This window comes from Schistocerca cancellata, chromosome 6 (genome assembly GCF_023864275.1).
Source record: "Schistocerca cancellata isolate TAMUIC-IGC-003103 chromosome 6, iqSchCanc2.1, whole genome shotgun sequence".
NCBI classification, from domain to species: Eukaryota; Metazoa; Arthropoda; class Insecta; order Orthoptera; family Acrididae; genus Schistocerca; species Schistocerca cancellata.
In genome coordinates this window covers 179,515,797-179,542,677 of record NC_064631.1, presented here as the reverse complement: position 1 = coordinate 179,542,677, position 26,881 = coordinate 179,515,797, and positions in this window count along the sequence as shown.

Genomic DNA, 26,881 nt, shown 5'->3' with positions numbered 1-26,881 from the left:
AGAAAATTTTAGCTTTTGACCAACATTGTATCGATAAATGTGTGCATTTGATTTCTTTGTTATTGTAATTATAAAAAAATTTTTCAAATCATTATTGGCCACTGCCCAAAACAATTTGTAAATTTTTTTGTGGAGAGCATGGGGGCTATGTAAGTAGGCTGTTTAGGTTTTTATATTGGTAACACAAAGCTGCGTTCTGTATGAAAATCACTGGCTGTGCTGCGTGCAGTCTGTGGCTGGTTTACATTGTTGTTGGCTATTGTAGTGTTGGGCAGTTGGCTGTTAACAGCGCGTAGCGTTGCGCAGTTGGAGGTGAGCCGCCAGCAGTGGTGGATGTGGGGAGAGAAATGGCGGAGTTTTGAAATTTGTAAGACTGGATGTCATGAACTGCTATATATATTATGACTTTTGAACACTATTAAGGTTCTCTATCAAAATCTTTCATTTCCTAACTATGCCTATCAGTAGTTAGTGACTTCAGTAGTTTGAATCTTTTATTTAGCTGGCAGTATTGGCGCTCACTGTATTGCAGTAGTTCGAGTAACGACGATTTTTAGTGAGGTAAGTGATTTGTGAAAGGTATAGATTAATGTTAGTCAGGGCCATTCTCTTGTAGGGATATTTGAAAGTCAGATTGCGTTGCGGTAAAAATATTGTGTGTCAGTTTCGTGTTGATCAGAATAGGTAAAGAGCGAAATGTCTGAGTGCGTTCAGTTCTGCTCAGCTGTTTGAAAATCAAATAATGTAAGAGGTTTATCAGCACAGTAATTAATTAAATTTTCTGAGGGGACATTTCATAAATGGAATACCACAGACTAACACAAGAACACCTAAATGCATGTCATACCTTCCCACCGTGAAACAGACGCAGTTCCAAGGGGAGAAACGAGAACAGAAGCCGAGAGCAGAGTCATGTAGGCTAGGAGGCCCTACGATAAGGGACGGACACCCACGTTGTCAGGCGACCGCCAATACCACCCCCCCCCTCCCCCAGCCCATGTTAAAAGATAGAGCCCTCCAGAAGAACAGTATAGATCTTACGATAACACTAAAAGAGCCACACCAGCTGCAAGTTTTAGCGTGAGACTATACGCTTCTCTGTTACGTAGCAAACATTAAAAAACATTGCCCCACCATGAAAAGTATAACGTTCCTCATTGGATAGACAGAATTTTTGTAGGCGGAGCTTAAGGTTAACATTGAGACCCTGATCGGTCAGTTGAAAACACAGCCAGATAGCTTTTCTAAAACCAACTTCGGTAAATTGTAGTAGGGAGAAGTTAGAGAAGAGTTGCTTCCGAGACGACGAGGTGTGTGGAGCTGCGCCGCCTGCCGCCCCCTGACGCTGCCTAACCAACGACAAGGTAATGAACAAACGCAATGCTGCATAAGAGCGCATAAGGCTTCACTCAGAACTGCAGAAGTCTCATCTGTTACATCCCCTTTTTGCGTAATACTAATGTCGATCGTCAATTAAAGCTCATGGTATTCACATTTGCTATTAGAAGCTAAAAATCTGAAACGCGATGATTTTTCTGTTATATAATTATTGAGAAGCCACATCAGCCACTGTAATTTACGACAAGTTAAATAAGTAGTTAAAGATAATTGAGGGTCACTGTATACTATTTTGATAGTTTTACTCTTTTATGAAACTTAACTTAAACCTAGATTATAGATGTGATATGGCATAGGTCATCGTCCGATCCATTGTAGAACTTGGAAACCCACTCAGGGAATATTCGTTCACATTTTTGTTGAACGCTGTTGGTTTTTATCATCCTGTATTAAAATATTTCCTTTTATCAATAGTGCAATTTATAAACAATGTTTTGTGAGTAGAATAAAAATTCCAATGGTAAACTTAACTGATTTTTCGACTAATTAAAAATAGGAAAGCCTTGAACCCCTTCCACTAAATTTAGTTAGTATTAAGATTCTTTTACGGGGAGTGCAGTGGAGCTGGCGCTGAAATCATTAAGTATTTGATTATATCATCGCTAGTCTCACTGAACTCTTCTGAACTCTACATGTCATGTGTGGTCTGGCGTCTCCTTACCAGCAACAGGTCCCAGGTTCAAACTAGTCAATTCCATAAAGAAAACACGCTGAGAGCGTCGTTGCGCGAAAGTGGTACGGAGACACGACTTACAACAAACAGACACCACGCAGAATGTTAGAGCATAAATCTTCCATTGGGGCTGGTGCAGGATCAAGGGGCATCGAAGATGACGTTTTTATTAATAGTTTTTGGCGGGGCATTTATTCACTTCGCGCGGAAGACTGGTGTTGCGCGGAATATAGTTTAGGAAACCTAGTTGTACACAAATAAATGAAATTCTACCGGGAGCTACACGTTTCATTTCCTGCTCCTCTGCAGTTGGCGAACCTGTGCGGTAACCGTGCACATCAGACGCGTTAATTTATGAGCCGCGGCACGTATTTCACGGGACGGCTGGCGTCTGTTGGCCGAAGCATTGTACCACGGGGAAGGCGCGCTCGTAAATCGCCGGAAGCGAGCGGCAGTAAAGAATTTGTGCTCCACACGTTTTATCAGCGGTTGACGCGACGGCCGGCGGCCGTTCCCAGAACGCGGGAGCCGGAAAGCGAGCTTGTGCTTTGTTCAATGCTCCTGTGAGCTCTCTTATCTTTATTACTGTTCCCATTCGAGGCAGGTCCAGGAGTCGCCGAGCGTGGCCGACCTCGCTACGCGTCAACGGCTCGCAGCCTGGCCACGCCGTTACGGTATGCCTAGCAACTGAGCGTCGGCAGTGAACTTCACAGTTACGCTCTCTTGTGATTTCCCTTTTCGACCGAGAATATTTATCGCACACTAGCTTAGCACTCGCTGCTTCGCTCACGTTGACTGTATCTACATGTACAGGGTGTTTCAAAAATGACCGGTATATTTGAAACGGCAATAAAAACTAAACGAGCAGCGATAGAAATACACCGTTTGTTGCAATATGCTTGGGACAACAGTACATTTTCAGGCAGACAAACTTTCGAAATTACAGTAGTTACAATTTTCAACAACAGATGGCGCTGCGGTCTGGGAAACTCTATAGTACGATATTTTCCACATATCCACCATGCGTAGCAATAATATGGCGTAGTCTCTGAATGAAATTACCCGAAACCTTTGACGTGTCTGGCGGAATGGCTTCACATGCAGATGAGATGTACTGCTTCAGCTGTTCAATTGTTTCTGGATTCTGGCGGTACACCTGGTCTTTCAAGTATCCCCACAGAAAGAAGTCACATGGGTTCATGTCTGGCGAATAGGGAGGCCAATCCACGCCGCCTCCTGTATGTTTCGGATAGCCCAAAGCAATCACACGATCATCGAAATATTCATTCAGGAAATTAAAGACGTCGGCCGTGCGATGTGGCCGGGCACCATCTTGCATAAACCACGAGGTGTTCGCAGTGTCGTCTAAGGCAGTTTGTACCGCCACAAATTCACGAAGAACGTCCAGATAGCGTGATGCAGTAATCGTTTCGGATCTGAAAAATGGGCCAATGATTCCTTTGGAAGAAATGGCGGCCCAGACCAGTACTTTTTGAGGATGCAGGGACGATGGGACTGCAACATGGGGCTTTTCGGTTCCCCATATGGGACTGCAACATGGGGCTTTTCGGTTCCCCATATGCGCCAGTTCTGTTTATTGACGATGCCGTCCAGGTAAAAATAAGTTTCGTCAGTAAACCAAATGCTGCCCACATGCATATCGCCGTCATCAATCCTGTGCACTATATTGTTAGCGAATGTCTCTCGTGCAGCAATGGTAGCGGCGCTGAGGGGTTGCCGCGTTTGAATTTTGTATGGATAGAGGTGTAAACTCTGGCGCATGAGACGATACGTGGACGTTGGCGTCATTTGGACCGCAGCTGCAACACGGCGAACGGAAACCTGAGGCCGCTGTTGGATCACCTGCTGCACTAGCTGCGCGTTGCCCTCTGTGGTTGCCGTACACAGTCACCCTACCTTTCCAGCACGTTCATCCGTCACGTTCCCAGTCCGTTGAAATTTTTCAAACAGATCCTTTATTGTATCGCTTTTCGGTCCTTTGGTTACATTAAACCTCCGTTGAAAACTTCGTCTTGTTGCAACAACACTGTGTTCTAGGCGGTGGAATTCCAACACCAGAAACATCCTCTGTTCTAAGGAATAAACCATGTTGTCTACAGCACACTTGCACGTTGTGAACAGCACACGCTTACAGCAGAAAGACGACGTACAGAATGGCGCACCCACAGACTGCGTTGTCTTCTATATCTTTCACGTCACTTGCAGCGCCATCTGTTGTTGAAAATTGTAACTACTGTAATTTCGAAAGTTTGTCCGCCTGAAAATGTACTGTTGTCCCAAGCATATAGCAACAAACGGTGTATTTCTATCGCTGCTCGTTTAGTTTTTATTGCCGTTTCAAATATACCGGTCATTTTTGAAACACCCTGTAGATACTCCGCAAGCCACCGCCCAGAGGATGGCAGAGGGTGCCTTTTACCAGTACTAGTCATATCCTTCCCTGTTCCACTTGCAAATAGAGCGAGGGAAGAACAATGGTTTGTGTCCCTCCATATGACTCCTAATTTTCGTACCTTATCTTTGCGATCCTTACGCGCAATGTATGTTGGCGACAGTAGAATCGTTCGGCAGTCACCTTCAAATGCCGGTTCTCTAAATTTTCTCAATAGTGTTCCTCGTAAAGAGCGTCGATTTCCCTCCAGGATCGCCCGTTTGAGTTCCTGCAGCATCACCGTAACCATTACGTGCTGTTCGAACCTATCGGTAAGAAATATAAGAGCCCACCTCTGAATTGCTTCTGTGTCTTCCTTTAATCCGAACTGGTACGGATCCCAAACACTCGAGCCGTACTCAAGAATAGGTCGCACCAACGTCCTACACGCGGTCTCCTTTACAAGGTGAACCACTCTCCCCTAAAATTCTCCCAATAAGTCGAAGTCGAACACTTGCCTTCTCTACCACAGTTCTCACATGCTCATTCCGTCTCACATTGCTTTTCAACGTTACGTTCAGACATTTAAACGACTTGACTGTGTTAAGCTGGACACTAGTAATACTGCATCCTAACAATACAGGTTTGATCTTCCTACTCATCCGCATTAACTTACATTTTCCCACATTTAGGGCTAGCTGCCATTCACCACACCCACTGGAAATTTTGTCTAAGGCGTCTTGTATCTTCCTACAGTCTGTCCAACTTCTACACCTTACCGAACACCACGGCATCATCAGCAAACAACCGCAGACTGCTCCCTACCCCGTCAGGCAAATCACTTGTGTATATAGAAAATAACAGCGCTCCTATCACACTTCCCCGGGGCATTCCTGACGATACCCTTGTTTCTGATGAACACTTGCCATCGAGGGCAACAAACTGGGTTCTAATATTTAAGAAGTCTTCGAACCACTCACACATCTGTGAACTTACTCCTTATGCTCGTACCTTCATTAACAGCGTGCAATGGGGCACCGTGTCAAACGCTTTCCGGAAATTTAGAAACATGGAATCTGTCTGTTGTTCTTCATCCATAGTTCGCAGTATATCCTGTGAGTAAAGGGCAAGCTTTCTAAGACCATGCCTCTCAGTCTCAAGAAAATTTATTATGTTCGAAATGAGAATATGTTCAAGGATTCTGCAGCAAACAGAAGTTAGGGATATTGGTCTGCCCAGATATTTTTTTCTTTAACGGATTTCATATACTGTTCACAAATTGCAGCGCCTGAAGTCCTAAACTATTAATTCTAATTATGGCCAGAGAAGCGTGGTGTCTTGCTCATGTACTTCTTACGAAAAAGCGTTTCTGATAGTTGGAGTCGGAGGTTTTAGTTAATCCTCCTTTTAAGTTCTTGTGTTGATATTGCCATAGAAACTTTCATCCCATAACACATTTCTTTGTTTCTAATCAAGAAGTGAAATACCAATTTTCACACATTTAGCTTTAAAATTATTTTATACAGCGAAATGTTTTTTTAAAAGTTTACACCCCGGATTTCACTCCCTATAAAATGACTTTTATCTTAATAATATGAATATTTATATATGTGTTGAGAGAGAGAGAGAGAGAGAGAGAGAGAGAGAGAGAGAGAGAGAGAGAGAATAATTTTTGACTGAGATTATTATTTAAGTCGTAACTGAGGAGGAAGTTATTGTTCTTTAAGGTTTAAAATACGTCTCTGTTAGTTACTTGGCCGTATTGCGGGTAGCATTTAGCCCAAGGTTTCGTAGCTTTTCATACCTAAGAGACCACTGTTGTAAGTAAAAAAGATCAAACAGCAATCTGCTTTTCGTGAGAAAAGGAGATTGCTTGGCACACAAACTTCCTTCAAACTACACGTCCTGCTACATCAAAATTAATCAGTGGAGCTCAACACCATACTATTGTGCAAGAACATAATCCAATTACTGTAATTAAGCAAGGTTGTTACTTACTTAAGGAAAACTATAGAGAATGTATTTCTTTCCTGTAGTTTAGTGAACTTTGTACACTTACAATTCTGTCGATTGACAGACGGCGACGACAATGAAGTTCACCTCCTTTTCCAAAAACAAGATATTTCTGTTCTTCACTTCCAGAGAAATTGTATATATAAATGTTTGGCCACTCTTACACATACTTTACTCGGTTTTATCACTAAAATATCAATTTTCTTAAATTTAGCAATACGTTCTGAGCGACGGCCCAGCAGCACGTCCTCTTTTCACAAGATACAAATTAACAGTCCTTCTTTTTTATAAATCAATTGTCTTTTTTTTAGAGTCCATACTCAAAGATTCTATCTATCGTCGCGGGGATTACGCGCTAAAGAGTTTCTTGCTGTCCAGCTGCGCTTCACTTCACTTCACTTCAAGTACTTTTTGAATCACAATTACATTTACGGTATTTACATACATTACTGAGCTTCTCAGAATAAAATCAGGCACAAATTAGTTTTAAAAGAAGCAGTGAGGCACACATAACATTTCACCCCTCATGGATGGAATTTATAAAAACACGGAACACGTAATGTTTTATTTTTAACTGGTCAAATACCAATTTTCATAGATGTAGCTTCAAATAGGCTTCACAATGATATATTTCCATAAAGACTTCCATCCTGTATTTCATCACCTTGTGGGGTTGAATATTTCTAGAAACAGTGAGACACAATGGAGAAGCTAAATACAAATTTTCTTAGATTTAGCTCGAAAATTCTTTCATAATGACATGTTTTCATAAAAAATTTTCATGCCCTGTTTGACCTCCTTAGCACCTTAATTTCACAAACACTGAAATACATATTTTTTTCATTCTAACAGACGGAATCAAACGAATTTTCATAGATGTAACTTCAAAATGTTTTAGTAGATCTTTAAAAAAATTTACTTTCAAAAAAACTTTCACCCATTATTTCACGCCCATAAGGGTTATACTTCTAAGAATACTGAAACACTATGTCCACATTTCGAAATACCAGTTGTCGTAGTTCTAGCTTCAAAATTTCCTTAATTTTAAGCGACGTATTTTCAGAAAACTTTTCATCTCCTATTTGACTATCTGAGGGGTGGAATTTCGAAAAATCCTTGCTAGGTTTCCGGAGTTACGTGCGCCAGATGCCTATGCGCAGGTCACGCTATTCCGATAAATTTCGGGCCGACGGTCTGTGGAGGCGGCTCTGTCGCCCGACACCGCCCCAGACGTGTCCCACCTGGCTCACCTCACGCTCATTTGGTGCCAAAGTCATCGACGTGAGTTCACTGTCATGACCGTCACACCACAGTAGCACAACTTTGGCCTTGTGACACGGGTGGTTATCCTGCTGGAAGATGTCGCTGGCGTCTAAGAAGACTTCGAGCACAAAGGCGTGCAGGTGACCCGCGATAATGTTCACGTAATTCACAGCTGTCACGCTGCCTTCAGTTACTACCATAGGCCCCCATGGGCGCCAAGGTGAACGTTGTTATAACGGCGACCGGAACGGTCGCGAGGTTGAAGTGACGGAAAGCGCGGCGGGACCCGCGGAGCGGCCCGCGAACAACAACCAACGGGACAGGACGGACACGAACAACGAACAACAGAACGAACAACAACAAGATCGAAACAACGGAATCACAAGAAAACCTAACAACCACGTCCACGAGTACACTGAACAAGAAAGTATATACGCAGTCTAAGGCAGGTGATGTGTCCAGGGACGTACGCAAGAGTACACTCACTGGCTGAGTTTTTTTTTCTTTATTGTTATTTGAACACCTTATACAAAAGGTGAGCCGCTCTTTGGCCACAGACAGTACAAATAGAAACAAGGAAGACACAGAAAAACAAAACATAATGGTGCACGAAAAACAGTAGATACATGAGTAAAAAAAAAAAAAACACGAAGCCTTTCACAGGTGTAGTAAAATAAAAAACGGTCAGCACTGTACACTAACACTCGTGACTGCGATGACACACGTGAACGATGGGGTGTGGGCGGTGAGAACACTGAAGCACTAACACGACGGCACACACACAGAACCGATGGCGATGATCTCCGGCGCGCGAATGTTCAGTTGACGTGTGCGAGTCTGTGGACCTGCCAAAAGGGGAAGAAGGTGGGGGAGGAGGGAGAGAGGAGAGTGTAGGTGCCAGTGGCAGAGGAGATGGGAGGGGGAGGGAAGACGGTACGGTGGAGAGCCCAGGGGGAGGAGGGAGGAGGGGGAAGCCCAAGGGGAGGAGGAGGGAGGGAGGGAGGAAGGAAGGAGAGAGGGTGCCCTAAGGAAAAAACACAGGGTGTGGATGGGGAGGATCAAAGTTGGTAGGAGGGGTAGATGGAGGGGATGAGGGCATCATCAGGGAGGGGGAACTGGTGGAAGCCACCTCGGGCGAGGGTATGGAGAGTGGAGGGAGAGACAAGCGGGTGTCGGGGGATCAAGTTTACGGGGGGTGTAGAGGATCTGTATCCGTTCGAGGAAAAGGAGGAGGTGCGGGAATGGAACAAGGTCATACAGGATCCGCATGGGTGAGGGGAGACGGATGCGATAGGCGAGGTGGAGAGCATGGCGTTCTAGGATTTGAAGGGATTTGTAAAAGGTAGGAGGGGCAGAGATCCAGGCAGGATGGGCGTAGCAGAGGATAGAGTGGATGAGGGATTTATAGGTGTGGAGGATGGTGGAGGGGTCCAGACCCCATGTGCGGCCAGAAAGGAGCTTGAAGAGACAGAGTCGGGAGCGTGCCTTGGCATGGATTGTCTGGAGATGGGGGGTCCAGGACAGGCGACGGTCAAGGGTGACGCCAAGGTTCTTGAGGGTAGGGGTGTGAGCAATAGGACGGCCATAAATGGTGATATAGAAATCGTGGAGACGGAAGGAAGGGGTGGTTTTACCTACAATGATCGCCTGGGTCTTAGAAGGATTGAGCAACCACTGGTTGCACCAAGTGGTGAACCGGTCAAGATGGGATTGGAGAAGGTGTTGGGATCGTTGCAGGGTGGGTGCGAGTGCAAGGAAGGTGGTGTCATCGGCGTGCTGGAGAAGGTGGACGGGGGGTGAAGGCGGTGGCATGTCCGCCGTATACAGAAGGTAGAGAAGAGGTCAGAGGACAGAACCTTTGGCCACACCGGCGGAGGGGTAGAAAGTGTAGGAATCCGTGTTATGGATGGTGACGTAGGAAGGACGTTGGGAAAGAAAGGACCCCATCAGATGGAGCTGGCTGAGCGAGAGGCAGGCGCGTTAGTACTGTATCGGGGGCGCCGCTATTGGCCACTGGAACCACGTGTTCCACTGTGGCGCCCTCACACTAAATGTGGGCCAGGAGGCGCGCGCCGCCACAGCTTACGGCGCGATGGTGCAGAGGCCTCTAAGGGTCTTCGACGTCCATGACGTCTGGCGGGGATTCAAATTCCGCGGCGTGCGGTACCTGAAACAACCCCCCCATAGCACAGTGCTGCCCCCACCGGCTTGCTCCCGTGGCGCTATCCACGCTTCAAGCAGCCATTTGCCTGTGATTCATCGGAACAGGCGACAAGTTTTCATTCGTCCACGGTCCATTCACAATGATGATATGCACACTGCAGCCGTAACTGACGAACTGACGAGATCGTTCAGTCAGCAAGAGAACACATAGGTACCGCCTGCTGCAGAGGCCCACGTTTAACAACGGGCGCTGAACCATGTCCTCCCAAACACCTGTGACTGCACCAACACTGTACCCTGTCGCCATGTCTGCCACAGTTCGCCGCCTGTCCTACTCGACAGAGCGGCCAAGTCTCTGAACTACACGTATTGATGAGCAGTGCTCGGACTGTTAGGTGCTGAAAATCAGGAAATTATGTACTTCTTATCTTTTAAAAATACTTGAGATATTTAACATAAAACTAAAACTATTTAATTATAATTTAATTTATTTAAGTTATAAAATTTCAGATAGCTCCAAGCACTGTGGGACTTAACATTTGAGGTCATCAGTCCCCTAGACTTAGAACCTCTTAAACCTCACTAACATAAGGACATCACACACATCCATGCCCGAGGCAGGATTCGAACCTGCGACCGTAGCAGCAGTGCGGTTCCAGACTGAAGCGCCTGAACCGCTCGGCCACAGCGGCTGGCTATTCAAGTGAATATGAAAAATGTGAGTATACAGTTCGTGCTAGGCTTTACTGATTGCTGAAGAATTACAAAATCCAATGTGATTCATTCTCAAGCTGTCCGTCTCAAATGTGTGGCGACTACCGCGAACCACTGCCTTACGCTGGGAAGATTGTAGTAGGGCATGTCGCTCACACTCACAATGATATTCCCTTCCTGATGGCCATCTAATACATTTGAAACTTGGCACATAGTTTGAAACTTGCTACTGTTTTCAAACACACGTCTGAATTCATTTTGTAACATCTGCGCAGCAGGTCGTCTAAAACTGTGAAGTTTTCTTGCGACCTCATGAACTTATAGAATTTTTTCTGATGGAAGGATACCTCCATTTCGATGTTTGTAAGTTGTGCTGCTAAGGAAACTGCTATAACTAGAAATGACACAAAAAATATATATCACCGTTCTACAGTTTATTGACACAACACTGATACAAATAATTCTGTTACCAAGCGCCAAGTTGTAGAGGAACACTTTATGAAAAATTACATAAATTGACGGTGGTTAAACCAATGTCCAGTAAGTGCAAGTGAAATGTAGAATTCCGGTGGTAATTACATGCTTATCGTCCATGTTTCACTTACATACACGGCTACATTTCATACAAATACTTTCAGGAAAGATTTCCTAACACTTAAATCTATATTCGATATTAACAATATTCTTTTCTTCAGAAACGCTTTTCTTGGTACTGGCAGTCTACATTTTATATCCTCTCCGCTTCGGCCATCATCAGTTATTCTGATGCCTAAATAGCAAAACTTTCTATTAGTTCAAATGGCTCTGAGCACTATGGGACTCAACTGCTGTGGTCATAAGTCCCCTAGAACTTAGAACTACTTAAACCTAACTAACCTAAGGACAGCACACAACACCCAGCCATCACGAGGCAGAGAAAATTCCTGACCCCGCCGGGAATCGAACCCGGGAACCCGGGCGTGGGAAGCGAGAACGCTACCGCACGACCACGAGATGCGGGCAAACTTTCTATTAGTTTTAGTATCTCATTTCCTAATCTGATTCCCTCAGCACCACCGGAATTAATTCGGCTATATTCCGCTATCTTTGTTTTGCTTTTTTAAATGTTCATCTTATATACTCCTTTCAAGACCCTGTCCACTCCTTCAACTGCTCTTCCATGTCCTTTGCTCTCTCTGACAGAATTACAATGTCAACGGCAAACCTTAAAGTTCTTATTTCTTCTCCCTGAACTTTAATTCCTATTCCAAATTTTATTTGGGTTCCTTTACTGCTTGCTCAATGTACAGATTGAATAACATCGGGAATGGGTACAACCCTATCTCACACCGTTCTCAACCACTTCTTCCCTTTCATGCCTCTCGTCCTTATAACTACCATCTGACTCTGTACATGCTGTAAATTGCCTTTCGCTCCCAGTATTGCACCCCTGCTACCTTCAGAATTGCGAAGTAAGAGAATTCGTAGTGTCAGTATTGTTTCGCGTCTTCCAAACGGATCTTCCGCACGTTGGGCTTCTACCAGTTTTTCCATCCTCCTGTAAAGAATTCGTGTTAGTATTTTGCAACTGTGACTTATTAAACTGATCGTTCGGTTAATCCACAAGTCTCAGCACCTTCTTTCTTTGTAAATGGAATTAGTACATTCCTTTTTTAAGTCTGAGGGTATTTCACCTATCTTATAAATGTTACACGCCATATAGAGGAGTTTTATCGTGGCTGGCTCTCCCAACGCTGTCAGTAGTTCTGACGGAATGTCGCCTATCCCAGGGGCCTTGTTTTGACTTAGATTTTTGTGCTCTGTCAAATTCTTCCTTTAGTATCGTATCTCCCATTTCATCCCCTTTATATACTTTTTCAGCCTTTCAGCTTTACCTCCTTTTCTTGGAACTGGTTTTCCATTGAGCTCTTGATACTGATACAGCTGCCTGTCTCTTCTCCAGAGGCCTCTTTAATTTTCCTGCTGGCGGTATCTATCTTTCCCCTAGTGCAGAAATCGGCAACAGGCGGACCGCGGTCCGTATACGGACCGTGGAAGGTCCAACCTCGGACCGCCAAATATTCTTAAATACAGTCCGACGTCCAATTAAGTATCCCGGCGCCTCGTTCGCCCTAGGCTGGTAATTTAGTAACTAAACGTGTCTGAAAAACAAAAATTTAGTCGAGTAGATTAGCAAATCATTTAGTCGAGTCGATCCATTTCATTCTATTTTTCTCGGCGAGTAGCGTCTCCTACCACGCGTCACTGCCCACTCATTCATTTGTTAAACAAGTCCGAACCTGTCGTTTTAGTCAGAGAGAGCACAGTGGGCGGTCAGTCTTTACTTCGTTTCGTCAATCGCACGCAGGCTGCAGACCAATTATTCATTTGTTTTACAATTTGTCGTGTGAAAAACCTTTTCGTACGTACATACCTACATTAATAATGGGTCCTAAAAAGCGAAAAGTGGACACTGAAAACAAGAGATTTTTGACTGAATGGACTGAACAATATTGTTTTACGCTGCCTGATAGGCCTCAAGCGGTTCCAGTTTGCTTAATATGTAATAAAACTGTCGCTGTTATGAAAAGTGGCAATTTAAAGCGACACTATGAAACAACTCATCAGCAATTCCACAAAAACTTTCTTCTTGGGAGTGAGGCTCTTAAAGAAAAACTACAGGTAATGTAATTCTATTAGATAATGTATAAATGTGATATGTATAACTGCTTTGTAAACTTATGACGATAAAATTTAAATTTAAATTACAGGAATATCTCACTTCTTACGAAAAAAGCACGAAATTGCTGGTTCGCTGCATGAGTGAGCAAGAAAAATCGGCAGAAGCAGCGTCACTTGTGTGCTGGACACTTAGTAAACACCAAAAACCATTTTCAGATTCTGAAATAAAGAAAGAATGTATCTTGGAAGTAGCCTCGGCACTTTTGGAAGAAAAAAAGGATGTTGTCGCTGCAGATCAACGTATTCCAATGTCGGCAAGAAGTAATACAAGAAGACCGGAAATTTTAGCTACTGATACTAAAAGCACTCTGCTTGAACTTTCGGATAAGGCACCATGCTACGCCATTGCACTTGACGAATCATGTGACATTGTTGATGATGAACAAATATCTATTTTCGTGAGATTTTTCTACACTGAAAATAAGATATTCAGGGAAGAATTGCTTGCAATATTGCCTTTGAAAGGTAACACTCGAGGAGAAGATTTATTCAAAGCTATTGACGAATTTATTAATAATTCCGACATTCGTTATGATAAAATAGCGTCGCTTTCAACTGACGGCACCCCACTGATGATTGGCAAAGAAAAAGGTGTAGTAAAAAAAATCAGGGATCAGAATCCAGGTCTAATATCGTATCAGTGTATAATTCATCAGACTGCCCTTCGTGGAAAACTCAGTGCTACACTGAAAGAAGTAATGGACAGCTTGGTGCAGCTGATTAATTTTATGAGATCTCATTCTTCTCTTCAATACCGACAGTTCAAGAAGTTTCTTTCAGAATGTGATGCAGCGTATTCTGACTTATTGCAACACAAAAATGTTCCTTGGTTAAGTAAAGATCAAATTGTTGAACGTTTGTGGCTCATAAAGGAAGAAGTAACCTCCTCCTTGCAAATCTTGGATACGCAGGGAGCAAAGAAGCACTTAGAGTTCATAACAAACGAGCGCAATATGCTAGCTGTGGCTTTTCTGAAGGATATTCTAAAATATTTAAATGCGCTCAACATAGTTACAAGGGAATGAGAAATTAATATGTGATCCGATACAAAGCGTGTCTGCTTTTCGTCGTAAGCTGGATATTTTTGAAAAAGATATTGCAAGGCACGAATTTATTCATTTCCCAACCATTGTTGAGTATAAAAAAAGAGAACTCTGAAGAAGACATTGCAGTGTTTGTAAGATTTCTGTCCGATCTAAGGGACTAATTTGCTACAAGATTTCATGACTTTGCAGAAATTGGAAAGCTGTCTCAATTCCTAAAATTTCCTTATGAAGTTGATGCATTGGCAGAATGGACTGGTGTGGCTGCTAAGTTGTTCAGCGTTTCATAGTCTTCACTTCAAGTGGAGATAATCGACTTGCAAGAAGATATTTCTTTGCAAATGTATAAAACTGTATCCACTGAAGAATTCTGGGGTAAACATGTTTCAGAAAAAAATGAAAACTGTAAGAAAGTAGCTATCAATCTGGCCACTATGTTTGGTTCGACATATATTTGCGAATCGTCGTTCTCGGAAATGAATTTTTCGAAAAACACATATCGGTCAAGGTTTACGGACGCCCACCTCGAAGACATACTTCGCATTTGGTGTATCCCTCGTACACCGAACTAAAAAACTGGCTCAAGACCGTCGATTTAATTTCTCACATTGAATATATTACAGTATTAACTGAAGACTACTTGTTTTACTTGGTTTACCCTTTTTTTTGGACTCTAACTCGACTTGAAAACAAAATAAAAAACAGTACCTTTTAATTATTAGTTTTTTCTGGACCTTCATAAACAATTTTACACCGAATCCGGACCCCACCGACTTGCCGACCCATGCCCTAGTGATATATGTATCTAAATCCTTACGTTTAGGATATACTGCTGTAATTGCTTCATATAATCGTTGTAAACCGTGCGTAATGCATGTAACATGGATCTTTTAGAGTAACTAACAACAAGACTTGCCACTGCCTTCTTCGTATACTGCAGTATCTGTTATTAACTATGAAACATGTCAAATCTCACACCCCCTTGCCACAAAACTTGCTTTGCTTCATTAAGCAATCTTGCAACCGTCACATGCTTCGCAGTAGTCATTTCTTGGTTTGTTAACAGAAAAGAATTTTTCGAAATCACTTCATCGTTTTTTAATCCCGAACAACGATATCCCCAACTTTCCTGCCAGTAGAGTCTGAAGTTTCATCTAAGGCAGTACAGACTTTCTTATTTTTACACACGGAACGAATTAGTTGCAGAATCTGTTACTAACACTTTGAGAGATGCATTTTTCTCAACGTTGACTCTTCACAAGAGTCAAAATTTGACTATTTGGAGGGCAACTTCCCTAACAATGGAGGAACGTCAGCTGGCAAACATCAACTACATAAATCTTCACAAGAAACTGAAAAATTATCAGTTCCCTCAGAAGAACCTGGACCTGCATCACCAACTAGAGATCGTTTTCTCATCAGGAGCGAAATTGCAGCGATATGTTCCTTGCTCTACAGTTGCTGTGTAACTTGAGATCACTGCTCTTGCTATCTCACAACAGGACACGTCCATCAACATCTACATTTATACTCAGCAAGCCACCGAACGGTGTGTGGCGGAGGGCACTTTACATGCCACTGTCATTACCTCCCTTTTCTGTTCCAGTCGCGAATGGTTCGCGGGAAGAACGACTGTCAGAAAGTCTCCGTGCGCGCTCGAATCTATCTGATTTTACATTCGTGATCTCCTCGGGAGGTATAAATAGGGGGAAGCAATATATGCGATACCTCATCCAGAAACGCACCCTCTCGAAACCTGGCGAGCAAGCTACACCGCGATGCAGAGCGCCTCTCTTACAGAGTCTGCCACTTGAGTTTGCTAAACATCTCCGTAACGCTATCACGGTTACCAAATAACCCTGTGACAAAACGCGCCACTCTTCTTTGGATCTTCTCTATTTCCTCCGTCAACCCGATCTGGTACGGATCCCACACTGACGAGCAATACTCAAGTATAGGTCGAACGAGTGTTTCGTACGCCACCTCCTTTGTTGATGGACTACATTTTCTAAGGACTCTCCCAATGAATCTCAACCTGGTACCCGCCTTACCAACAATTAATTTTATATGATCATTCCACTTCAAATCGTTCCGCACGCATACTCCCAGATATTTTACAGAAGCAACTGCTACCAGTGTTTGTTCCGCTATCATATAATCATACAATAAAGGATCCTTCTTTCTATGTATTCGCAATACATTACATTTGTCTATGTTAAGGGTCAGTTGCTACTCCCTCCACCAAGTGCCTATCTGCTGCAGATCTTCCTGCATTTCGCTACAATTTTCTAATGCTGCAACTTCTCTGTATACTACAACATCATCCGCGAAAAGCCGCATGGAACTGCCGACACTATCTACTAGGTCATTTATATACAGGGTAACTCACCTAACGTTACCGCTGGATATAATTCGTAAACCACATCAAATACTGACGAACCGATTCCACAGAACGAACGTGAGGAGAGGGGCTAGTGTAATTGTTTAATACAAACCATACAAAAATGCACGGAAGTATGTTTTTAACACAAACCTACGTTTTTTTAAATGGAACCACGTTAGTTTTGTTAGCACATCTGAACTTATAAACAAATACGTAATCAGTGTCGTTTGTTGCATTGTAAAATGTTAATTACATCCGGAGATATTGTAACCTAAAGTTGACGCTTGAAACCTCCGACGTTCAGTTGCGTGTTGTAACAAACACGGGCCACGGTCGGCAGCAGCATCTGCAGGGACATGTTTACGATGACGACCGTGTTTACGAGTGTGGCTGTAGTGCACTGTTGTGGTTTGGTCTAGCTGTCGCAGTGTCCGCATGCAGCGCTTGCTGCTATTGTTATTCTATATTCGTCTCCCCACGCAGACCAACTGCAGTACACTGTGTTACCAGACGTCTGTGATAGTGTAGTGTTGTAGGAACTGTGACCATGGTGTATTTGAACTCCGAAAAGGCGGAGATGATACTCATCTATGGCGAGTGTCGACGAAATGCAGCTGAAGCCTGCAGGGTGTATGCAGAACGGTACCCGGACAGAGAGCATTCAACGTGCCGCACATTGCAAAACATCTACCGCCAACTGTATGCAACAGGTATGGTCGTAGCACGCAAACGGGTCCGTAACAGGCCCGTCACAGGAGAAGCGGGTGCAGTTGGTGTGTTAGCTGCTGTTGCCATGAACCCACACATCAGTACAAGGGACATTGCGAGAGCCGGTGGACTGAGTCAAAGTAGTGTCATGCGCATGCTGCATCGTCACCGCTTTCACCCGTTTCATGTGTCACTACATCAGCAATTACATGGTGATGATTTTAATCATCGAGTGAAATTCTGTCAATGGGCATTAACAGAGAATGCGTTGCAGTTCTACCTGTTTACCGATGAAGCGGGTTTCACAAACCACGGGGCAGTGGATCTACGGAAAATGCATTACTGGTCCGTGGGCAATCCTCGCTGGCTCAGACAGGTAGAGCGACAGCGACCGTGGACTGTAAATGTATGGTGCGGAATCATTGGCGACCACCTCATTGGTCCTCACTTCATTGCAGGGGCCCAAACAGCTGCAACACACATCGCGTTTCTACAGAATGATCTGGCAACGTTGCTCGAAAATGCCCCACTGGAAACGCGTCGACGTATGTGGTATCAGCATGATGGTGCACCTGCACATTCCGCAATTAACGCTAGGCTGACCCTTGACAGGATGTTCGACGGGCGTTTCATAGGACGTGGAGGACGCATAAATTGGCCAGCCCCTTCTCCTGATCTTACACCTCTGGAATTCTTTCTGTGGGGTACGTTAAATGAGAATGTGTACCGTGATGTGCCTGCAACCCCAGAGGATATGAAACAACGTATTGTGGCAGCCTCCGGCGACATTACACCAGATGTACTGCGGCGTGTACGACATTCATTACGCCAGAGATTGCAATTGTGTGCAGCAAATGATGGCCACCACATTGAACATCTATTGGACTGACATGTCGGGACACACTCTATTCCACTCAGTAATTGAAAACGGAAACCACGTGTGTACGTGTACCTCACCCCTCATGGTAATGTACATGTGCGTCAGTGAAAAAGACCAATAAAAAGGTGTTAGCATGTGGACGTAATGTGCTGTTCCAGTCTCTTCTGTACCTAAGGTCCATCACCGTTCCCTTTGGATCCCTTACGTAATTCGTGCTCTCCGATACACACGATCGAACAGCGGAGGAGTGGTACTCAAGCGTCGACTTTAGGTTACAATATCTCCGGATGTAATTAACATTTTACAATGCAACAAACGGCACTGATTACGTATTTGTTTGTATGTTCAGATGTGCTAACAAAACTAACGGTGTTCCATGTAAAAAAACGAAGGTTTGGTTAAAAAACATACTTCTGTGCATTTTTTTATGGTTTGTGTTAACCAATTACACTAGCCCCTCTCCTCACGTTCGGTCTGTGGAATCGATTCGTCAGTATTTGATGTGGTTTACGAAATATATCCAGCGGTAATGTTAGGTGACTCACCCTGTATATTGTGAAAAGCAATGGTCCCATAACACTCCCCTGTGGCACGCCAGAGGTTACTTTAACGTCTGTAGACGTCTCTCCATTGATAACAACATGCTGTGTTCTGTTTGCTAAAAACTCTTCAATCCAGCCACACAGCTGGTCTGATATTCCGTAGGCTCTTACTTTATCAGCCGACAGTGCGGAACTGTATCGAACGCCTTCCGGAAGTCAAGGAAAATAGCATCTACCTGGGAGCCTGTATCTAATATTTTCTGGGTCTCATGAACAAATAAAGCGAGTTGGGTCTCACACGATCGCTGTTTCCGGAATCCATGTTGACTCCTACAGAGTAGATTCTGGGTTTCCAAAAACGACATGATACGCGAGCAAAAAACATGTTCTAAAATTCTACAACAGATCGACGTCAGAGATATAGGTCTATAGTTTTGCGCATCTGCTCGGCGACCCTCGATGTCAGCCATTTTTTCGTTTGTGCGAGGATTTAGAGAAGGAACTGCAGTGCGGTCTTTCTCTGTGAAACAGCTTTGGAAAAAGGTGTTTAGTATTTCAGCTTTACGCGTGTCATCTTCTCTTTCAATGCCATCATCATCCCGGAGTGTCCGGATATGCTGTTTCGAGCCACTTACTTATTTAACGTAAGACCAGAACTTCCTAGGATTTTCTGTCAAGTCAGTACATAGAATTTTAGTTTCGAATTCACTGAACGCTTCACGCATAGCCCTCCTTACGCTCCATCTGAAATATGATTATCCTTAAATTCTGCAATATACTGCTGCAGGCGATAACCGGTTGTTACCTTTAATTCAGACATTGTACTACTGCCTTGCACTATGCAGCACCAGAAATAAACTACATGTGAGTGATTTGGGAGGAATGTGATACACGTCGTGGGATATGGCTACGGACAAGACAATCGTCGGCTTCTGTGGTCAGTGCGACAAATAAAATGATAAACACACTGCTGCAAGCTGACGTACAGAAATAGAATAACATACGCTCTGCATTTACGGCAGCGTGTTTCTGTATTAAGATTACATAGCTGACAGTTATATCCTAGTCTAAGTAACACAAAACAGAAATGATATGAACTGAAAGATCTGGCATAGTGATAAAAATTTGTACATGCACGGTCCAGTCACATTATAGTGAGTACCTTCTACGTTCACCGTCAACACGCAATAACCAGTCACAGACGGCAGATGGCAGCACAAGCAGTGGAGGGTATATAACACGTGTCCGGGTGGGGAATGCGGAAAACAGTACAGTCGTTGTGATAATGTGGAAACGAAGCGATTTATCTGACGTCCAAAACGACATGATCATTAGCTTTCGAGCCATAGGTGGAAGCGTTTCAGAAGCGTCCAAGATCGTAAACTTCGCGTGCCACCGTGAGTAAATTATGCGCACATGGCAAAATGGTGCTATCCGAAACTGGCGCCGAAGCAAGTATTGTGCATCAAGAGCCGTAGATGACAGGGGTAAACGACGGCTGCAGAGATGTGTGCGAGCAAATAGACGAGCGGCTGTTGGGCAACTGACTGTCCAGGTGCACCAAGGGGCTACCAACAGTACAGTCAACATTGCTGCGTATGGGCCACCGCAGCAAGTGGCTGGTTCCTGTAGCCATGCTGACTGCTGCTCATTGGCGACGAAGGCTGGAATTTGCACGCCTGTACCGCAACAGGTGGTCCATTGAGAGCAGACAGGTGGCCTTCCAGATGAATCACATTTTATGCTCCGTCGGATAGCCACTGGATCGCTGGAACGGTCCAGGCCGGAGGAGGGATCGTTATGGTGAGGGAAATGTTTTCGTGACATTCCCTGTGTGATCTCGTCATTCTGGAAGGCACAGTAGATGAACACAAGAGTGCATCTATCCTTGAAGACCATGTCCACCCCAACTTGCAGTTTGTTTTTCGTCGGCACAATGGCATCTTCCAGCAGTACAATACAACGTGTCACACGTCTCGCACGTGCGTGGTTCGAAGAGCACCAGAACGAGACTACCGTACTCCCCTGGCCACCAAACTCCCCGGTCCGCCACGACCGGGCTGTTCGCGCCACGAATCCTCAGCCGAGAAATCTGTCGCAGCTGGCCACGACACTGGAGCCGGCGTGGCTCCAAAGCGCTGCCGGTATCTTCCAGAATCTCACTTCCTGCACTCCTTGCAGCGGTCCATGCTGAAAATGGCTGTGGTCCTGGCTTTTGCCACGTGCTCACATTGATGTGGTTAATGTGGCTGAACCGTGTATTATGTGCTGATGAATGAAAATTAGGAATTTATATAAATACAGAAAAAATTTTAAATATGTATTTACTTAAAAATATTTATTTACGTAAAAATCCGAGCCCTGCTGATAAGGCGCGGATGTCTAACACTAAATCGTCTCCAGAATGAGATTTTCACTCTACAGTGGAGTGTGCGCTGATATGAAGCTTCCTGGCAGATTAAAACAGTGTGCCGGACCGAGACTCGAACTCGGGACCTTTGCCTTTCGCGGGCAATTGTTGTACCAACTGAGCTACCCAAGCGCGACTCACGGCACCTCCTCACAGCTTCACTTCTGCCAGTATCTCGTACTTCACAGAAGCTCTCCTGCGAACCTTGAAGAAGTAGCACTCCTGAAAAAAAAGGGTATTGCGGAGATATTGCTTAGCCACAGCTTGGGGAATGTTTCCAGAATGAGATTTTGACTCTGCAACGGAGTGTGCAGTGATATGAAACTTCCTGGCACATTAAAACTGTGACAAACGAACTTTAACGGCTGTCATGTGATGGCCGCAATGACCAAACATAACGATGAACTAAAAAAAAAAAGAAAGTTTGCAGAGCACTTGCTCGCGAAAGGCAAGGGTCCTGAGTTGCTGAGCTGGAGTCTCGGTCCGGCAAACATTTTTAAACTGCAAGGAAGTTTCATATTAGCGCACACTCCGCTGCAGAGTGAAAATCTCATTCTGGAAACATCACCCAGGCTGTGGCTAAGCCACGTCTCCTCAATATCCTTTCAGGAGTGCTTGTTCTGCAGGGTTCGCAGGCTAGCTCCTGTAAAGTTTGGAAGGTAGAAGACGAGGTACTGGCAGAAGTGAAGCTGTGAGGACGGGGCCTGAGTCGTGCTTGGGTAGCTCAGTTGGTAGAGCACTTGCCCGCGAAAGGCAAAGGTCCCGAGTTCGAGTCTCGGTCCGGCACACAGTTTTAATCTGCCAGGAAGTTTCACAAAATCATCTACTTGTGATTCCACCGTCCTTCAACCACTTCCCGTAGATGCCGACGACAGTAGACTGTTGCCCCAGGCATCGCACCGGGCCGTAACAATGATCTTCCCGTTTGCAGCCCGTTTTGTGGCTAGACTGTTCCAGTATTCGTCTCTGCTCCATTTATACTGTGTGATAAAGCTGCCCATACCGATGTTGTTTTACGCAACCCGCAATATTACCTCTGGCCTTCAAAATCCACGAGCGAGGTTTTCATACTCCCTCGCTCGCTGTTCGCAGATAGTTTATCGTACAGAAAAAATTAATAGCACTTTCTGTAGGAAACTTAATGTGGTTAAACTTTGTACTGGGATACATTTTCAGCAGAGGATATTGTTTTTGAACTCTCCAAGAAAAACGTACAAATGTTGCCCTCAGATGCAGCCCCACTCCCAGACCCAACCCCCACCGTTCAGGATTTCCGCTGATGCCGACGACAGTAGACTGTTGCCCGAGGCACCGCACCAGGCCATAACAATGGATTTCCCCGTTTGCAGCCCGTTTTGTGGCTAGACCGATTCTGTATTCGTCTCTGCCTCTACCGATGTCGTTTTACGCAACCCGCAATGTTACCTCTGGCCTTCAGAAACCACGAGCGAGATTTTCATATTCTCTCGCTCGCAATTCGCAGACAGTTCATCGTACAGAATAAATGAATAGCATTTTTTGTAGACCATTTAATGTGGTGAAACTGTGTACTGGGGTACATTTTCAGCAGAGGATATTGTTTTTGAACTCTCCAAGAACGACGTACTAATGTGGCCTTCACACGCATCCCCACTCCCACACTCAGCCACCACCGTTCAGGATTTCTACACTCCTGGAAATGGAGATTGTAGCATTTACTCATCGTTCTGACATCTGTTAGTCTTGTGGTCAGTCAGATTTATCTGTCCTGTATTGTATATATATATACACTCCTGGAAATGGAAAAAAGAACCCACCATACTTGCTCCGGACACTGCGAGAGGGCTGTACAAGCAATGATCACACGCACGGCACAGCGGACACACCAGGAACCGCGGTGTTGGCCGTCGAATGGCGCTAGCTGCGCAGCATTTGTGCACCGCCGCCGTCAGTGTCAGCCAGTTTGCCGTGGCATACGGAGCTCCATCGCAGTCTTTAACACTGGTAGCATGCCGCGACAGCGTGGACGTGAACCGTTTGTGCAGTTGACGGACTTTGAGCGAGGGCGTATAGTGGGCATGCGGGAGGCCGGGTGGACGTACCGCCGAATTGCTCAACACGTGGGGCGTGAGGTCTCCACAGTACATCGATGTTGTCGCCAGTGGTCGGCGGAAGGTGCACGTGCCCGTCGACCTGGGACCGGACCGCAGCGACGCACGGATGCACGCCAAGACCGTAGGATCCTACGCAGTGCCGTAGGGGACCGCACCGCCACTTCCCAGCAAATTAGGGACACTGTTGCTCCTGGAGTATCGGCGAGGACCATTCGCAACCGTCTCCATGAAGCTGGGCTACGGTCCCGCACACCGTTAGGCCGTCTTCCGCTCACGCCCCAACATCGTGCAGCCCGCCTCCAGTGGTGTCGCGACAGGCGTGAATGGAGGGACGAATGGAGACGTGTCGTCTTCAGCGATGAGAGTCGCTTCTGCCTTGGTGCCAATGATGGTCGTATGCGTGTTTGGCGCCGTGCAGGTGAGCGCCACAATCAGGACTGCATACGACCGAGGCACACAGGGCCAACACCCGGCATCATGGTGTGGGGAGCGATCTCCTACACTGGCCGTACACCACTGGTGATCGTCGGGGGGACACTGAATAGTGCACGGTACATCCAAACCGTCATCGAACCCATCGTTCTACCATTCCTAGACCGGCAAGGGAACTTGCTGTTCCAACAGGACAATGCACGTCCGCATGTATCCCGTGCCACCCAACGTGCTCTGGAAGGTGTAAGTCAACTACCTTGGCCAGCAAGATCTCCGGATCTGTCCCCCATTGAGCATGTTTGGGACTGGATGAAGCGTCGTCTCACGCGGTCTGCACGTCCAGCACGAACGCTGGTCCAACTGAGGCGCCAGGTGGAAATGGCATGGCAAGCCGTTCCACAGGACTACATCCAGCATCTCTACGGTCGTCTCCATGGGAGAATAGCAGCCTGCATTGCTGCGAAAGGTGGATATACACTGTACTAGTGCCGACATTGTGCATGCTCTGTTGCCTGTGTCTATGTGCCTGTGGTTCTGTCAGTGTGATCATGTGATGTATCTGACCCCAGGAATGTGTCAATAAAGTTTCCCCTTCCTGGGACAATGAATTCACGGTGTTCTTATTTCAATTTCCAGGAGTGTAGTATGTTGTTCACGGCACTCGGTCCTACTAACTCCTCCCGAACAGGCCATGAAGGCCCAACGATATTGACCGGCCGCCGTGACTTCCTCAGCTCATAGGCGTCACTGGATGCGGATATGGAGGGGCATGTGGTCAGCACACCGCTCTCCCAGCCCTATGTCAGTTTCCGAGACCGGAGCCGCTACTTCTCAATCAAGTAGCTCCTCAGTTAGCCTCACAAGGGCTGAGTGCACCCAGCTTGCCAACAGCGCTAGGCAGACCGGATGGTCACCCATCCACGTACTAGCGCAGCCCGACAGCGCTTAACTTCGGAGATCTGCCAGGAACTGGTGTTACCACTGCGGCAAGGCCGTTGGCCACTCGGTCCTGCTACTGTACAAAAATTTGCTGCAGCACAAATTATTTCCCACATTCGACCTTTTTGATCTTCATTGAATGGCCTTATTACGCCACCAGCTTAGTCGAGCAATTAAAAACTGCATAATAGACGTTTGTAAAAATTTTACCTAATAACTGTGTGAATTTTAATAACATAAAGTAAACAAGTACATCGTTGTATTCACCACGCCTTCTGACTACGAAACTAGTGTGTTTGTAAGGGCTAAGTTTGGGTCGAATTGTTAACGTGTAAGAGGTATGCGATGTATGCGCTGCCTGCAACGGGCAAGACTTAGGAGAGTCTCTGACCAGAGAACAGTATGTAGTTAGTTGTTGCTTGTCGCTAGTCTACAGTAGTCTGCGTGAGTCGGCAGTAGTCTGCGCGTGTCTGCGCGTGTCGGCAGTCTGCTCTGGTCGGGACTCTGGAGGATGGGTATTATTGTAGAAGGTAAAGAAGCAGCCTTGCGCATATCTAGTAATGTACGTTAACTGTCATCCAATTTCTTTCAAAAAATGCCCCAATAATAATTTTTATAATATAAAGTAATTTTTTTAAAAAGAAAGGCATTCATTTCAATTTAAAGATTTTATTCAATGGATTATCTTTCCTTTCATGAATCACAAAGCATAGGCCAGTATTGCACGGAGCTGAGCCGAAATTTTTTTAGGTAAGAGCAAAAATATTCGCATTTTTTATTGAGGTAAGAATTTTTGCTTTTTTATTCAGAGTACAGGGTCGTGGCGCAGCGTTGCTGTCGTCATAAAATTCACCAGGTTACTGAATTTTTTTATTATTTCCAGGTTTACGAACTGAATTTTGTGGTTACATTAAATGTGAATCCATTTCTGCACGGAGACTATAAATGGGAACCAATTTTGTTCAGAGGTTACAATATTTTAAAATTCATTTAATTAATATTTCAGTGGGGAGGTTACACTTGGCAACATCCGGCCAGGATCGTATTTCTTTGTGAATTTTCTGAGAAGTAGTTATATATCTGCTCTTATTTACTTAAACGTAGTTTGCATCTGGCGCATCGCATTTCCTAATTTGTCACTCTTTCTTTCACAGATCATCGGCAATTTGTTGCTCTTTGTTGTAATTGTGTTTGTTGCATTTTGCATTGACCTTGTTTCATTTGTGCTTAATTTTGATTAGTGAAAATGCCGCGAAAAACTGTTAACAGTACATCGCGATGTGTAATGAGTGAAATAGCCGACTCTAATAATTTGGCCGATAATACTTGCGACACTCAGTGTCTTAATGGTAGTCCTCCATTTACAGACAATCAGTGCGTACTGATCACTAGTAATGATTTTATTGCTAATGATGAGCAAACAAATTCAATTGTGTCCTCTGTTAATTTAACGACAATTCATGACGCGGGGCTTTCTGTTACAATGAACGCTGCCCAGTTCGACACGCCCGATTTGCAAAATTTGAATTGTGAGCAGATGAATTTTTCTAATGAAAATGAACAGTGTACACAAAATACGACAGATTTATTTGATTCCGTGGTAGTGACTAACAGTGCGCATCCGATTGGGAAACCTTTTCAAGAATTACAGAATGACCAAATGGTTACAGAAAACATGACAAATACAGATACACCAACACACAGCATAGAAAATGGGGTCGCTAATTTTGGCTTGGATCAAATTATGGCAGTATTGCTACAGTTTAAGAAAGAACATGACAACAATCACAAACAACTTAATGAACAGAACAAACAACTTAATGAAAAACATGACAACCTTAATGAAAAACATGACAACCTTAATGAAAAGTTAGACAACAATTCCAGACAGCTTAGTGAACAGATTACAGCCATTGCCGCGCAATGTCATGATACTAAGGAACAATTACGTGAGGAAATTAAGGCTTGTGCTAGGAAAAGTAGTGAAGAAATTAGATCTGTTGCTCAAGAATTAGGGAATACGCAAGCAGTTACAACAGAATCACTTAGAATCGAAATTAGTGCAGTCGCTAAACAATGCTCTGAAAACACAACACAGTTACGCGACGAGTTTA